The sequence below is a fragment of the Chionomys nivalis genome, chromosome 13 (assembly GCF_950005125.1).
Source record: "Chionomys nivalis chromosome 13, mChiNiv1.1, whole genome shotgun sequence".
NCBI lineage: Eukaryota > Metazoa > Chordata > Mammalia > Rodentia > Cricetidae > Chionomys > Chionomys nivalis.
The window spans coordinates 43,812,189-43,828,905 of record NC_080098.1 but is presented as its reverse complement, the minus strand read 5'-3'; the positions used below and the strand labels follow the sequence as shown (position 1 = coordinate 43,828,905).

The 16,717-nt window shown below is 44.0% G+C and overlaps 1 pseudogene; it reads left to right on the top strand.

Moving 5' to 3' along the window:
* The first annotated feature begins 230 nt into the window (after window positions 1-230).
* On the top strand, window positions 231-16,696 carry LOC130885514 (mitochondrial import receptor subunit TOM20 homolog; annotated as a pseudogene).
* The last annotated feature ends 21 nt before the right edge of the window (window positions 16,697-16,717 follow it).

Genomic DNA, 16,717 nt, shown 5'->3' with positions numbered 1-16,717 from the left:
GCGCTCTGCGCCTGCGCGCGGGCCGAACGCTAACATATGTGCAGGATTGAAGGGGGAGACGGGAAAGGAAGTGTGGAGGTTTTCACAATCACGGACATAGAGAGCTGGACGTCAGTAATATATACATATAAAACTCATCATAAAAATGGAGTGGCTTTTAAATGAAGGTTTACGTGTAGTATTTCTTTCCTTAAGGGGGTTTGAGAACACAGGCTCCCCTCTTCCTCAAGATGGAAAGTCCTAAGGCGTGGAATGGGGCTTCCGCCACTCCCTCCGCCCCTCCGCCCCGCGCCCCGGTCCCCGGCGTTGGCCTCTGCCCCGCCCTCTTTTACGTCATAAAAGCACGCCCCTACGCCCTTCGTGACGAAGCCCCGGGGAAGTGTCGCTCTGCCTTCGCGCTCTGCTGGGCTGCTCTGGTTTGACTTCGAGCCTGATTAAGTCCTTGTAGAGCAAAGATTCTCGACCTGTGTGGTCGGGGCCCCTCTGGGGCCGAAGGACCTTCTCACGGGGGTTTTAGGCCATCGGAAAACACAGAAACTTAGGAGTTTAGCAAAATTACAGTTATGAAACAGCAACGGAATTACGGTTGGGGGTGACCAAACATGAGGAACTGTATTAGCATTAGGAAGGTTGAGAATCACTGCTCTAGAGAATCCCAAGTGCCAGGCGTCAAAGCCGAGGAAGTAGGCGGGAAAATGGGCGCTGAAAGGGGCAGGGTGAGGAAAAAACCCGGTAGTACTTTGGGAGATGGTGTTAGGTTCACTTAATTATTCTTGGGAGTTAGTCGGTTAACTTGCAACAACGGAGAAAACGTTTCGAGTGCCCGGAATGGAACTTGCTTACAGCCCAGCGAGTCTCGAGTTTGCGCGTCCAGGCTTTAAGCGAGGTCGGAGATGTCCTGTAGGAGCTCCTGCTGAGATCGGAGAGGCAGCCGAACTCGACGTGCAGTCCCCACCCTGGGGAGAACAGGGATCCCCGAGGACCTCAGACCTACATACCATCCGTCTCCTGGCTCTGTCCTCAACAGTAAAGAGGACACTGCAACGTTTACCGCTGAATCACGCCGTCCTTGACCCCAAAGAGCGCTGGCTGGTTTTCTGGGAGCTATTGTGCGACAAAACTGTTATATAATCAGCAAAGGTCAATACTCCACGTGGAGCAAAGCCTGTGTGCTCTATTCCTGGCTACTCGGATGAAAATTTAGAAGTCCAGTCTCCTAAATAGCTGCTTTTCACTTCGTGAAATCAAGATGTACGAGCTATAATCACCCTTTATTTATAAGCCAAAGAATTTACTACGGTTCAACCTTCAGTGTAAGTTGTCCAAAACCGGGGATGAGATTCCTGATCTTTCCAAATTACTCCTAACCTTCAAAAAGAAAGAAAGAGAGAGAGAGAGAGAGAGAGAGAGAGAGAGAGAGAGAGAGAGAGAGAGAGAGAGAGAGAGAGAAACTTGAGTTGGCCATAGTGGCTGTAATCCCAGCACTCAGGAGGCTGAAGCAGGAGGATTGCTGTGAGAGTTCAAGATCATTCTCCTTCAAAAATTCAAGACCAGCCTGAAATATCATAGAAACCCTTGTCTCCACCACCAAACCAAACAAAAACAACACCAGTGCGGTGTGGCACAGGTTTGTAATTCCAGAGCTGAGGAGGCCCACACAAGGGAATTGCTACAAGTTCAAAATCAATCAGCCTAGTCTATACAGCATGCTCCAGGACAACTAGGACTATATAGTAGGACCCAGTTTAAAAAAAAAAAAAAAGAATGAGTGAGTGAGGAGATGACTCCGTGGGTAAAGACCCCACCTGAGTTAGATCCCAGGTCCTACACAATGAGAGACTTATGACCTCCACATACCAGTCACGTCATGAACACACCCACCACTACGTACAATAAATATAATTTTCAGTTACATTATAAATGATAAAGCTTGCAATACTCCTTTGCTGATTTATTCTCGCAATCACATAACTGAAAAGCTTACACGAGTACAACTATTTCAGAGTTGATATTAGCAAGAATCTATACACATGATCATTTTCATGGAAGAATTTAAAGGTCTTTATAGAAATGAACACAAATGCTACCCTTAATCTCCTTAATGTATACATTCTAATGGTATTTAGTATTTTTGCAGAGTAGAGTACCATCACATACTTAACCACAAGAAGACCTAGTACCCACTTATTAATCTTTCCCCTTCTCAACCCTTGGAAACCACCAATTTATATTGTTTCTTTAGGTTTGTCCTTACTTGAATTTTATGTAAATGAAATGCAGTATGTGATGTGATGTTTTGAGTTTCTTAACATTTTTTTAAAAATTTGTGTGTGTGTGTGTGTGTGTGTGTGTGCACATGAGAACAAGTGCTTATGGAAACCAGAGATGTCCTATTCCCTGGAGTTAACTCTTAGACGGAGTCCCCAGACATGGAAATTGAAACTGTTCCTTTGTTAAAAACAGGACACCTCTTCCTTGAGCCACCTCTCCAGCCCCCTTAACATGTTTTCAAGATCTATTCATAATTTACCAGTACTTAATTTTTGTTGATGAATAATACTCCATTATGAGGCAGGTGTTCTATTTTTGCCGGCCCCTTCAACTGTTGAACATTAAAATTGTTTCTGCTTTTTGCTATTATAATGCTGTTAGTAATGCCTGCTTAAAAGTTTTGAATACAAAAAAAAAATTAAAAAAAAAGTTTTGAATACAGATGACTCTTCAAATTCTCTTGGTTAGTAACCAAGGAGTAGAATTCCTGGATCATGTACTTTTCATGTGTTTAATGGTCATTTTTCTCCTTTTTTTTCCTAAAGAAATGTCTATGCAGAGACTTGCCTATTTAACATTTCTTATTGCAGTGTAGGAATACATTGCAAATATTTTCTGCTGTATATTTTTTCTTTCAGTAACATAGTTCATGGTACAAAAATCAAGTTTATTTTTTTTCTTGGGTTTGTACTTTTGGTATCATATCTAAGAAGAATGAAGAATTTGATGCTGCTGTAATAATTATGGGCAGGGAGGGCCAGCTGGGTGCTGTGGTAGATACCTGAGCCAGGAGGACCATATCAATCTTCATAGGAGCTTGAGTCAAGTGAGGTCAATATGGAGAGATGTTAAGGAAAAATTTAGTTTTAAGTTTCAGAGTTGAAAGTAACAAATCCTACAATCTGTGCTGTGTGCAACTTGGCCAGCTCTTGGTGAAATGAGTCACAAAATAGAAGTAATGTGCCTCAAAGGGGGAACACGATTCTGGCTCAATTTTCTCTGAAACTTGGAAAGGAGTAAAACAGAAAGAGCGATCAAGGGAAATGAAAAGAAATTAAATCTCTGACCATAATGTTCTCCAGTGAAATTAAAAGGCTGAGAACTCAAAATTTTTCTGGGGAAGCTGAAAAGATGGCTCAGCGAGTAGAGAACTTACTGTCCAAGCACAAGGACCTCAGTTCAAATCCCCAGCACGTGGGCATGGCTGAGTGTCTGTAACCCTAGCGTGGTGGTCTGAAACAGCATTGCTAGGGCTTACTGCACTCCAGCCAAGCTCCAAATAAACACTGTCTCAAGGGAATATGGCAGAAATTGACAGGGTAGGACACCCAGTATCCTCCCTAAGGCACCTGAAGCATGTGCAACCTTACATATACACACAACACACACACATTAAGGGAGGGAGGGAGGGAGGGAGGGAGGGAGGGAGGGAGGGAGGGAGGGAGAGAAGGAGGGAGAGAAGGAGGGAGAGAAGGAGGGAGAGAAGGAGGGAGAGAAGGAGGGAGAGAAGGAGGGAGAGAAGGAGGGAGAGAAGGAGGGAGGGAGAGAAGGAAGGAGGGAGGGAGGGAGGGAGGGAGGGAGGGAGGGAGGGAGGGAGGGAAAGGAAAAGAAAGATTTGGTAGGAATGGCTCAAGTCTGTACTTCAGCACTTCAGAGCTAAGGACAGGAGGCTGAGGAGTTCAGGGTCATCTTCAGCTTCACCATGAGTTTGAAGTCAGTGTGGACTATATGAGAGACACCTCTTCAAACAAAGTAAAACTTAAAAAACACCAAAGACTTAGATTCACCAACTATGGAAAAAGAATACTTCAGTATGTTAGAAATCACCTATTTTGAGTTAGGATGCTTCAAGCAAAAGGATTGGTGGAGCCAAGATGGTTGCACCTTGGTTAAAAATAGCTGTTTAGCCACGAAGTGGTGGCACACACCTTTAATCCCAGCACTCGGGAGTCAGAGGGAAGTGGATCTCTGTGAGTTTGAGACCAGCCTGGTCTACAGAGTGAGTTCCGGGACAACCAGGAATACACACAGATAAACTGTCTTGAAAAACAAAACAAGCCACAATTTAAAAAAAAAATAGCTTCTGGAATTTTTTAGGTAAGATGTCACATGGTATTTAACTATACAAAGTTTATGAAACTGACATGGCAAACAAAAGAATATAATGTATTTTGTTTTTTGAAGCAGGGTCTCAGGACTGGAGAGATGGCTTATTTGGGCTCTATGGCCAGTTTCTGCAAAGCGGTTCACAATCATCTTTAACTCCAGTCCTTGGGGATCCAATACCTTCTTCTGGTGTCAGGGCACATGCATGCATGCAGGCAAACATACACATAAAATAAGACTTCTGTTTTTTTAAGTAACAGGGTCTTACTATGAAGCTCCGGCCACCTCCAACTCTAGGATATCCTCCTGTCTTAGCCTGCCTAATCCTGGGATTAAAGGAGTATGTAGCCACCTCGGAGTTTTAATTTCTAACACCAGCTACACAGTGAAATTTCCTTGGTGGAAAGGCAGATAGCATAAATGGGGCAGATAGCATAAATATTCTTTCCTTTTTAGAGGGGATCCTGGGACCCCTGGGTTAAGTGTCCTCCGACTTCAGCTTCCCAAGTGCTAGCAGTGCAAGCATCCAGTATCACATCCAGGGATCAGGAAGTTACATTCGTAATAACACCTTGTAAAGATCTGCACCAGCCCTACTTTGAAGAATCAAGATCAATTTAAAAGAGTATCCCTAGGTTCCCCTCTGACCCCAATAGAAAGCCAGTACTGGATCGCCCAGTTTCCTAATTTTTTACCAAATTAAGAAAGGGTTACTCAGGCATGTGCTTACATCAACTAAACATACGACGGCGAGACTGCCATCAGAGACGTGGTGGCTCGCCTTAAGTCAGCCCTGGAGAGAACCGCCTAAAGCTCTGGCCTATGGTGCGAAAGTCAAAGACCAACAGCAAAAGGAAATCAAAAGAGAAAAGGGAAAAGACAATAAAGTATTTTCAGACTTGTTTCCTTTAACAAATAGATTGCATATATTTGGTCTCCTGTTACAGAATCTGGATTTCATAATACTCTCATTCCATTTCATAGTTATGACCAACAGTTACCATGTTGTTAAGGAACTCACAAATACATTTTCCCTTCATTTTTATCCGAAGTTGATCAGACGCGAACCTATTTATGACTAACAGTTAAGTAAGCACAATGAAGGTCTACTCAAAACCAGTCTATGCACAGACTGCCTTGCTCACGGACACCAAAGTTTGCTCACAAAAGCATGTCTCCAGATTTGAACCCTGAGTTTTTCCATCTGAGAGAGTGATGGAAAATGACCCAATGAAATCACAGAGTGAATCATAGCAAGTACACTAACACATAGTGATGTCCCCCGGCTCCTTATGACCACACAGCTACCAAACAGAAGGTGGAAATGAAACCATTACTGACCTTTTGGGGAACCTAAGTTTATTCTCAAGTCAGTTTCACCCTAACTTCTCCGTCTCAAACTGTAGAAAATAGTGTTTATAATACTTGCAGGATGGTAGTTGAATTGACTGATTGATTTACTTAGGGACAGGGTCTCTACCTAGCTTCACATATCGTTCTTGATTCCAGATATAATTCCTTCCCTTGACTCAAAATGCTGCTACCAGCCCCACCACAATGTTTCATGCCTAGAACTCCAGCATTCAGAAAGTTGAGGCTGGAGAATTTCCTTAAGCTTGAGGCCAATCTGGGCTATAGGTAAATTCTAACTCAAAACAAGCTACAAAAGACTTTGTTTGAAAAATAAGTTTAAAACAAACAAGGAAACATAAAATGCTATTATGGGGCTGGAGATGTTGCCTAGAATGCATGCAGTCTTGGGTTGGATCTCCAGTATCAAATAAAATCAGGAGTGGTGGGCATGTTTGTAAAGCCCAGAACTTGAAAGCTGGAGGCAGAAGGATCATGAATTCTACACCAGAACCTAAGAAATACCTTCTTGTACCCCAATAGTTAAAGATTTCAGCAGTTTTAAAGATAGCCCCCTAATTTTTGGCCACCACTGCTCTCTCATTAGTGGGGGCCCTATTCCCTGCCCCTGAATGTTGACTCAATAGAAAGCTTACTCCATAGATACAACTCTGCCAACTTTCAGGCCAGGTCTTTAGAAACTGATAACTTTCCCCTTTTGTATTCTAAGATGTTTACTCTTGGAATCCAGCTACCAGGATGATAGGTAGCATGCATTTAGAATGTATATGTTAAGGTGTTCCGTCAACATCAATGAAGTCCCAACAACAAATGCCAGGCATGCATGTGAGCAGCTTTCTCAGGAGTCCAGCCTCCATTGTCATGTAACCCAACCCTGCCTTTGATGCTGTGGGGATTAGAGCTGAGCTGTCTCCTTCAACCACCTGTCCAATTCACAACTTTGTGGGTTTTTGTTTTGTTTGGTTTGGTTTGGTTTGGTTTGGTTTGTTTTAGTTTTTCAAGACAAGGTCTCTCTGTGTAGCTTTGGAGCCTGTCCTGGCACTCACTCTGTAGACCAGGCTGACCTCAAACTCACAGAGATCCGCCTACCTCTGCCTCCTGAGTACTGGGATTATAGGTGTATGCCACCATGCCTGGCCACAACTTTGTTTTTTAATATAAATAGTTGGAGCCAGGAATAGTAGTTCCCACTCCTGTAACAGCAGAGTGTGGGAGACTGAGGCAGGAAGATTGTCATGAGATCAAGGCAACCCTGATGAGCTTAGTGAGTGTCAGGCCACCTTCACCTATGGTTTAAGAGCCTGTGGCAGAGAAGGAAGAGGGGGGAGAGGAGAAGAGAAAAGGAAAAATAAGTGCTAAGTATGGCGGTTCATGCATGTAATCTTAGCATTTGGGAGATGGATATAAATTCAAAGTCATCTTTAGCTACATATTGAGTTAGAAACCAGTCTGTTTAAAGGAGACCTATCTCAGTATTACTACCACTGATTACTATTACTAAAAAAAGAATAAGACATTGGAAAAGATGAGTGGACTCAGCTAAACGAAAGTCACTACTGACTGTTTGGAGAACAGTTTTAGAGTAGCTATGGGATTAGAAACTTAATGTCAAGTATACAGAGGTATGAGCATTGACAGAATGAATGGATGGGACCTCAGGATATGCAGGTCATTCATTTGAAGTGATTCTAGTCCTAGAAGGAGGGAGGGAGGGAGGGAGGGAGGGAGGGAGGGAGGGAGGGAGGGAGGGAGGGAGGAAGAGGTGCAGACCAGGGATGACTGCCCTTCACGATCCTCTTGCACAGTTGAAAATAATTGGAGAATGAATCAATAGAGCAGGGCAAGAGAGAAACCTTGCAGATATGAAGTCCTCTAAGGAAGCTTGGGAGACCCAGTAGAGAGTTTATTTTTTTAAAGGAAGAGCAGAAGTTGGGGGTGGAGTTGAGGTTACAACTCCATAATAGAAGAGCTGCTAGGTGACTTAGCTTGCCTGAGTCCCTAGGCTGATACTCAGCACTCCTGGAAAGAAATAAAGTGGGGGAGTGGGTGGGGAAGGGGAGCAGACTGGAAGCTAAGGCTGTCAGACAACCTGAACAGAAAGTAAGATGGCTGAGAGGACCCAGGATGAAGAAATTAGATTGTATGAGTCAGTGTCACAGGAAGAAAAGCAATGAAGGTTAGGACAAAGAAGTAGAGAAAGGTTTGAGGAGAGAGAGAGAGAAAAAAAAGATAAAAAAGTTCCTGGAAGTTCATAAGAAAGCAGTAAAAGATGCCGAGGAACGCCATCAGTGGGCCACAAATAGAAGCCGGAGCATGCACAGGAACAAAGAATCAAGAACTGTTGGCAGCGGTACCTGCGACCTTGTGGATTCCAGAACCATTTCGTATCACCGTACCACCACCTCCAGTAGTCTGGAATTCCATGCCAAAAACCGAACAGTGGGGTCATTTATGTGATGAGAAGGAAACCTGTATGGTTCTCTGCTTGGGAGGTTTTTAGCACAAAATCAAATAGTCCCTTTTCCTCCCAGTGAACTAGCTAAACGATAAAGACAGTGAATGGCTTTGCAGAGGAATGCTGTGCCAAACCAGATTAATCATGACTTCTTTGCAGAGCAGACCCGCAGGAAGAAATGAAAGTCGGAAGTGAGAACATGAGTCACAGTGCAACTCGTTAGCTGGCATCCTTCCTTCCCCCTGCTCTGGCACTTCTTATTCTTGGTGATTCTTGACTTTGAAACAGTTGCAGCGGTCCCTAACATCACAGCATAAAGGCAGAAAACGGGAGTCCTTTGGGGGCTGTTCTTCTCAGGGGACACTGCCTCAAAGCTTACTGGACATGCGGATGGCTTCTCTTAGGTTTGAGATATGCCTGTAAGTGAACAGACTAGTTAAGATGTAGCTCGCAATGACTTCTGGGGACTAAGTACACTCAACAAAAGAAGGGACTGCTTGCTGAGAGAGAGAGAGAGAGAGAGAGAGAGAGAGAGAGAGAGAGAGAGAGAGAGAGAGAGAGGACATGATACTCTTAATTTGCAAAGGACCTGGGTTTGTTTTCTAGTACCCATTTCAGGAGGCTCACAACCACCCGCAGCAAAAGCACCATGGAGAGCCCTCTGGTCTACATAGCACTGGCCACTCAGGACACAGACCCACAGGAGACACATAATACATCTTCAAGAATAACAACAACTAAAACACCACCAACAACAAAAACTATTAGACCAGGTGTGGTGGCACATGCCTATAATCCTAGTATTCACAATGCAGAGGCAGGAGACTCTCTACCCATTCCCTTTCCCCACCCGACACCTGCCATAGTAAATAAGTAAACGTAATTTCAAAATTTTAAAAAGTGGATGGTTCCTGAGATATGACACCCAAGACTGGCCTCTGGCCCCTGTGCATGCAAGTGTATTAAACACAAGCACATTAAAAATAAAAAGATCTGCCGGGCGGTGGTGGCGCATGCCTTTAATCCCAGCACTTGGGAGGCAGATGCAGGCAGATCTCTGTGAGTTCGAGACCAGCCTGATCTACAAGAGCTAGTTCCGGGACAGGCTCCAAAACCACAGAGAAACCCTGTCTCGAAAAACCAAAAATAAATAAATAAATAAATAAATAAATAAATAAATAAATAAATAAAAAGATCTGTTTGCTTCATTTGGAATACACATAGAAATCAAGGCATCCCTCAACCCCCTGAGGAGCTTCTATTTGCATAGATGGTAATTAACACAGACCTAAAGAGCAAAGAGACTACAGAATGCTCAACCCTAAAGGGAATGCACATGCTGCATGCACCCCCTCCCAAGGCTCAAGGATCATTTCGGAAGAGGAAGCGCAAAGAGTGTAAGAGTCACAGGCTGCGGATGAGCACAAGAAAACATCTTCTGGACTTGTGTGAGCACACAATCATTGCAGCACCCCAAACCCGTGCAAGACCAAGTCAGACCAAACCCAAGACGAGATTGAAACCCAGTCAATCTGGCTCCATTGTCTGAACTAAAAGTAAATTCATAGCATGATGGCATGTTAAAAAAAAAAATCTGATAACCAAGAAAAAAATCATAGTATTAATACATCTACACAAGAGAGTTTCATACAGCTTTAAACTGCATGGAAGGAGCAGCTACACATACCATTTGAAAAGGTCTCCAAGGCACACAGGACAAGGAAGGGAGGACAATAGTATAGAACACTGGGCCTCCTGTGTGCCCAATTTCACACCAAGATGAAAGGTGCATCTTTTGTTTGTTTGAGATAAGGTTTCTTCATGTAGCCCTGCCTGTCCTGGAACTCACATTGTAGACCACACTGGCCTTAAACTCAGAGATTCACCTGCTTCTGCGTCCCGAGTGCTGGGATTAAAGGCGCGCACCACCACACCTAGCTGGTAAGGTGCAGCGGGACTAATAAGGAGGTGATTTAGTTTATGTCCTGTTAAGAACAATGTGATAAACTGAAGGATTGATGGGGAGGGGCAGTATCTCCCAAACCCGAACTGATAAAGATTTATTCCAGATAATAATTACTAAAAGGGTGTGATAGCACACACCTGTAATCCCCACACCTGGCTGGCACAAGAGGATCAGGCGTTCAAGGCCAACCTGTACTTCTTCAGACTTATCTCTAATATAAAACTAAAAAGGAAATTTAAAGGAACAGGAAGGTAAAGAAAAAAAGCTGCTGCAGAAACACAGGAGACACACCCTAGTTCCTGCAGTGTTGAAGGTCAGTGTCAATCATAAACCAGACAGAATCCACAGTCACCTAGGAGATAGGCTGTTGGGCTTGCTTGGGGAGGATTATCTTGGTTTCATGAACTGATGTGTGAAGATCCATCTTAATTAGAGGTGGCACCATTCCATGGGCAGGGGATCTGGAATATAAACAGAGAGGGGAATGTGAACAGCAGCCTGTGTTTGTTTCTGACTATGGAAGCAATGCAAACAGCTGTCCAGGTTCCTGCATCCTGAACTTCCATGATGGCCTGTACCTTGAATTGTCAACCACAAATAAACTGTTTTCCCATAAGTCACTTTTGTCAGTGCATTTTATCAGAGCGATAGGAAAAGGAACCAAGGTGATTGCTTCAAAAGCGTGCTCTGTCTCCCGCCAGCTGCTTCAATTCCTGCACAGCATCTGCTGTAGTGTCTTTTGGGGTTTCAGCTTCACTCACTGCTGCTAGGATTTTGCAGATTAGTAAACACATGGTTTGACAGAGAGGATGAAGAATGCTAACGGGTTATTACCGCTTTTTGTTCTTTTAGCATTTAAGGCAATGCTTTCAAAGCGGCGGAGTATATTGCGTGTCCTGTTCCTCTTAAACTCAAATGCAATTTTGTTTGATTGTTTTGTTTCAATTTAATTTTATGTCTATGAGTGTTTTTGCCTGCATGTAAGTCTGTGCACTGCTTACATGCACAATGTCTGCAGAGGCCAGCCTGCGCTTCTTTGCCTGGAACTAAAGTTACAGACGATCATGAGCTACCACTTGGGTGCTAGGAATTGAACCTGAGTCTTCTGGAAGAGCAGCAAGCACTGTTAACCACTAAGTCATCTCTCCAGCCCCCTTGTTTGTTTGTTTGTTTTTAACAAAGATTTATGTGTATGAGTGCTCTATCTTCATGTACAAGTTTATGCCAGAAGAGGGCATCAAAGATGGTTGTGAACCACCATGTGTTGGAAATTGAACTCAGAACCTCTGGAACAGCAGCCAATGCTCTTAACCATTAAGCTATCTCTCCAGCCTCCCCCTCTCCCCGTTTGTTTTTGAGGCAGGGTCTTGCTATGTAACCCTAAGAGGGCCATGGTTCAATATATGACACTGAGTGACCCTGAATTTTAGAAATCTTCCTGCCTCAGCATCCTCAAATGCAGTTTCACATTTTAATAATTTTGGTTTTTTGCCTTTTTAAAGAACTGGGGATTGAGTGTAGGACCTCATGTATGCAAGACAAGTGCTCCAATACCAAACACAGTCAGTCTTCTCGCTCTTATTGTTTGCTTGGGTCTGGTTTGGTCTTTAGATAGACCTCTAAAGCGCTCATCACTGTGTGTATAGGCCCTCTCAAATGGTTTCCTCCTGCAATCATCTTAACTGTACATTTTGTTTGTTCCTTGTCTCCCATAGCCCTGGCTAGCCTTAACTCACTATGCAGCTAAGGATGACCTTGAAATCCTGAGCCTCCTATTTCTATCTTCTGAGTGCACTCCCATGCCCAGGTTCCATGCATCATTTTTTTATTTTATGATTATCAGTGTCGAGAACACTGTTTCATGTAAATGAAACTCAAATTAGAAACTCAAACGGCACTGTCAAAACTGAAACATTATGGGTTAAGGAGATGGCTCAGAGGGTAAAATTTGTGTGCTTGCCACACAAGGCTGGTTACCTGTGTTTGATTCCTAGAACTCAGGCAAATGTATAAGGAGAGAAACAACGCCAGAAAGTTGTCCTCTGTTTTACCTACGCATGCACACACACACACACACACACACACACACAGTATTGATAATAATTTTTTAAAATCAGACATTCTAACACAATGCAATCTAAAGGTGCATTAATTTGATACATACTGAGGAGTGTTGGTAGAAAAATATTGAAAATTTTCCATAATTAAACTATTATGTTTTTGTAGGAGCAAAATCTTTGTATAAATAAAACAGCAAGTATTGCTGGACAGAGGTGGTGCATGCCTTTAGTCCCAGTACTTGGAAGACAGAGGCAGGCAGATCTCTGAGTTCAAAGCCAGCCTGGTCTACAGAGTGAGTTTCATGGCACCACAGAGAAACAATGTCTTGAAAAACCAAAATAACAAAAACAAAACAAAGCAAAGAACAATATCCCAGTGTGCTATAATCTCACATCTGAGCTGAGGTGTTGGAGACAGAATTCCTTGGTGTCATATCATGATGGCATGCACATTGCAAAGTGCACAGGCATGTTTAGAACTGTGGTGGTGTAAATGAGAAACGCCCCCATAGGCCCAGGTCTTTGAACACTCAGTCTCTAGCTGGTACTGTTTAAGAAACCGATACAAGGCCAAGGCTGCAGGGACACACACAGGTCAACATGGACGAGCTCCGCTACCACATCTCAGATTCACAATGTCCTTGATTTTGAATTAATTTTGGTCATTATGTAGTCAAAAACTTTTTTATAGTACCAATTTTTGTGACTACTCCCAACCTCAGTAATGTGATCCTCATTACAGGGGTCTAAAATTATAGGGTGACCCATAATTTTAGAAGCTGTGTCATATTCCAGTTTGGTAGCCACGGAACAAGTTCAATAGCAAATTTTTGCAATTTTGACTGAACAACCAAATGTCGCAGTCCATTTTATGTTGTTACGAGGAGAACTTTATGAAGGAGAGAAAGTGACATGCCCATGGGTCTGGGAAGTGGAGAAGCTGTGTCTCCTGTGGGCCTTCTTGCTGGAGGCAACTTTCTTAGAGGGATTAAATGGAGTGTTTTGTAGGAAAGGTGATGCCACCACAGAAGCCCTGACTGATGTGGTGGCACATGCCTGTAATTCCAGTACTCAGCCAGCAGGAGCAGAGGATTGTGAATTTGTGGCCAGTCTGAGCTACATAGCAAGGGTCTGTCTTGAAATAAAAGGACACTCCTTCATAGATAGATCCTAGATTTCCTTATACAGTTGACCTCCTTTGAGCCCAACAGCCAACAGTTTCTGGCCCAAGGTCAAAGGGATGCATCTTTTTTTTTTCTTGCTGGCAACATCCCATGGTGGTATACATAGCAGGACATTACCTGGTGAGGGCCAGGAAGCACCAGAAAGTTTTCTCTTTCTGCATTTCTTTCTTTCTTACTGCCTAGAATTTAGTCCCTGCTTCATTTCACACTTATTTCTGAAAATAATTTTGTCATATGGTGTGTGTGCATGTATGCTAAAAATAATCCACCCTCTCTATATGATACATGCCCAGGAATACCTCTTCTGGCTCCTGTTTTCAGCCCGTGCTTTTTTTCATAGGTTATTTGTCTTTCCCGGGCCACCCTCAACCATTTTGCATCTACTGGATCCTTCTTCCTTTCTTTTTAAAAAAGATTTATTCATTTATTATGTGTTTACAGTGTCCTGGTCTGCATGTTACCTGCAGGCTAGAAGAGGCCACCAGATCTCATTACAGGTGCTTTGTGAGCCACCATGTGGCTGCTGAGAATTGAACTCAGGACCTCTAGAAGATCAGTCAGTATTCTTGACCACTGAGCCATCTCTCCAGCCCCTACTGGCTCCTTTCTTACATCATTAAAGCATATTCAAACATTTTTCCTTCTTGGTTTGCCAGATTTTATCTTTTAGTGCTGGTATTGGACCTGCAAAGTTAGGGTTTTCTGATTGTGCAGGTTTATATGCTACTCTCTTCCTGACCTACGTCACTGAGACTCCTGGACCTATCAGGCTGCTAAGACTTCCTTAATCAAGTCCGATGGCAAATTCTTATTGATAAAGAAACGGATGTATTTATTTTTATATTTATTTGTTTGTTTTATTTTTGCAGGAGATTGAAAACAGGGCCTAGTGTCCACTAAGTAAACATTTTCCCATTTTTTTTGAGACAGGGTTGCCCAGGTTGGTCTTGAACTCATTCCGTAGCCCAGGTGCACCTTGAACTTGCAGTCCTCCTGCATCAGCCTCCCAGGTAGCTAGAATTAGAAGCTTTGAACCAACAGGCCAGGCCATATTGCTTAATCACAGTTTAGGTCTTTTTCGTTTGTTTGTAGACTAGGCTGGTCTCTTTATAATTTTACGTGTATGTATGTCTGTGTGAGGGTGTTAGAAGCCCTGGAACCGGGATTATAGATACATGTGAGCTGTCATGTGGGTGCTGGGAACTGAACCCTGGTCCTCTGGAAGAGCAGCCAATGCCCTTAACCACTGAGCCATCTCTCCAGCCCTTGCAGCTTAGTTTTCAAGATGATTGCTTTCAAGATGTCATGCTGCTCTGACTTGACTGCTTCACAGCCTCTCTCGCATGCCCTTCTTAAGTGTGGGTAGTCTTCCCAGGTAGGTCCGGGGTCCTCGGTCAAATCTCCCCCGAATTACTCATTTTCACAGCGAGGACGACAAGACTCCAAAAGGAGAGTGCTTTGTAAAAGGTTACCCTGGGTGATACTATTGGATTAGGGTCCGAATCAATTTTATTCTGTGGAATATCTAAATCAGTCATCGTATGCTGGATGTTGTGGGGGGCAGTGGGGATACAGGGGATAAAGATGTTGTCTTTCCTCCATTGCCTCCTGCAATTTCTTAGCCCTTCCCACCCCACCCTGTTCATCTGGCCCCTGCTTGAGCAGCTCCCTCCCCGCGCCAATGATCAGTTTATACGTCACAGCATCTAGAAGGGTTCTCCTGAGCCTAAGACTGGCTAGGCTCCTCCCCGTCCTGAATTCTCCATTGTGCCCTATGACAATTCGTTTTTATGGTCGGCTGCACTGGATTTAGAATCACCTGAGTGACACATTTTTGGGTGCGTCAGTGAAGGTGTGTCCAGGGAGGTTTACTGAGCAGAGACTCACCTGGAACGTGGGTGGTACTATTCTTTGGTTGGAAACCCAGACAGAACGAAAAAGGGCAAAGGAACAAGGGAGCCAGACACCAGCATTCGTCCTTCTGAAGTTTTCTGACCACGGACGAAATGTAACCAGTTTCCTCACACGCCCGTTGCCACATACAGAGGAGGTTGCTCTCACTGCGGTGCCTTCCCACCTTGGTGGACTGTATCATCAAACTATGAGGCAAACCATCCCTTCCTTAAGTCATTTTTGTCAACTGTTTGGCCACAACCGTGAGGAAAGTAACTGAGGCACCCTCTTCCCAGTCTCCTTCATTTCCCACAGTCTCGCGATGCTTCGTTCTCTTCTTCCCACGAGGCTTTCCTTTCTTTTCTTTCTCTACTCCCCCCCCCCTTTTTTTGTTTTGTTTTGTTTTGTTCTGTTTTTCAAGGCAGGGTTTCTCTGTAGTTTTGGAGCCTGTTCTGTAACTAGTTCTTCTAGACCAAACTGGCCTCGAACTCACAGAGAGCTGTCTGCCCCTGCCTCCCAGTGCTGGGATTAAAGGCTTGCGCCACCACCGTCTCTGTGGCCTTTGTTTCTTAGTCACAAAGCAGGCTCTCTAGTTGAGCTGAGAAGAGCAGAGCGACCATGGTTCTCACTGCATTTCTGCCGCTGTAGTAAACACCCAAAAGCCAGCTTAGCGGAGGAAGGGCTTACTTTAGTTCCCAATTCCAGGTTACAGTTTCTCAGAGCAGAGATGTCAAAACAGGAACTTCTTGTCCCTAGTCACACCACATTCACAGTCGCGAGCAGAGACAAATAAACACATGCATTCTTCGTACTCATCTATCTCTGTTCTTATATAGTCTGGTACCCAAAAGAAGGATGCCATCGACACGGGTGTGTGCGGTGTCCTTTTCATCGGGAACTGCATCTACTCTGACCACAAAAGGCAGAGAGACCCCAACTTCAAGAACATGCTTTGAGATAGAAGAAAGAATCAGAAGCTTGCTAAAGAGAGAGCTGGGCCTTCCAAGTTGCCTGACTTAAAAGATGCTAAAGCTGTTCAGAGATTCTTGATGAGATACAGCTTGAAGAGTTATTAGCACAAGGTGATTTTTTTTTCTCTCCTGGAACTAGCTCTTGTAGACCAGGCTGGTCTCGAACTCACTGAGATCCGCCTGCCTCTGCCTCCCAAGTGCTGGGATTAAAGGCGTGCGCCACCACCGCCCGGCTTAGCACAAGGTGATTATGAGAACGGTGTAGACCACCTGACAAATGCAATCGCTGTGTGTGGACAGCCTCAGAGTTACAGCAGACTCTTCCACCACCAGGGTTCCAGACGCTTCTGATCAAGCTTCCAACCATTAGTCAGAAAATTGTAAATGCTCAAAGCTTGGCGGAAGATGGTGTGGAATGAGCCAGAGATCAACATGATAAA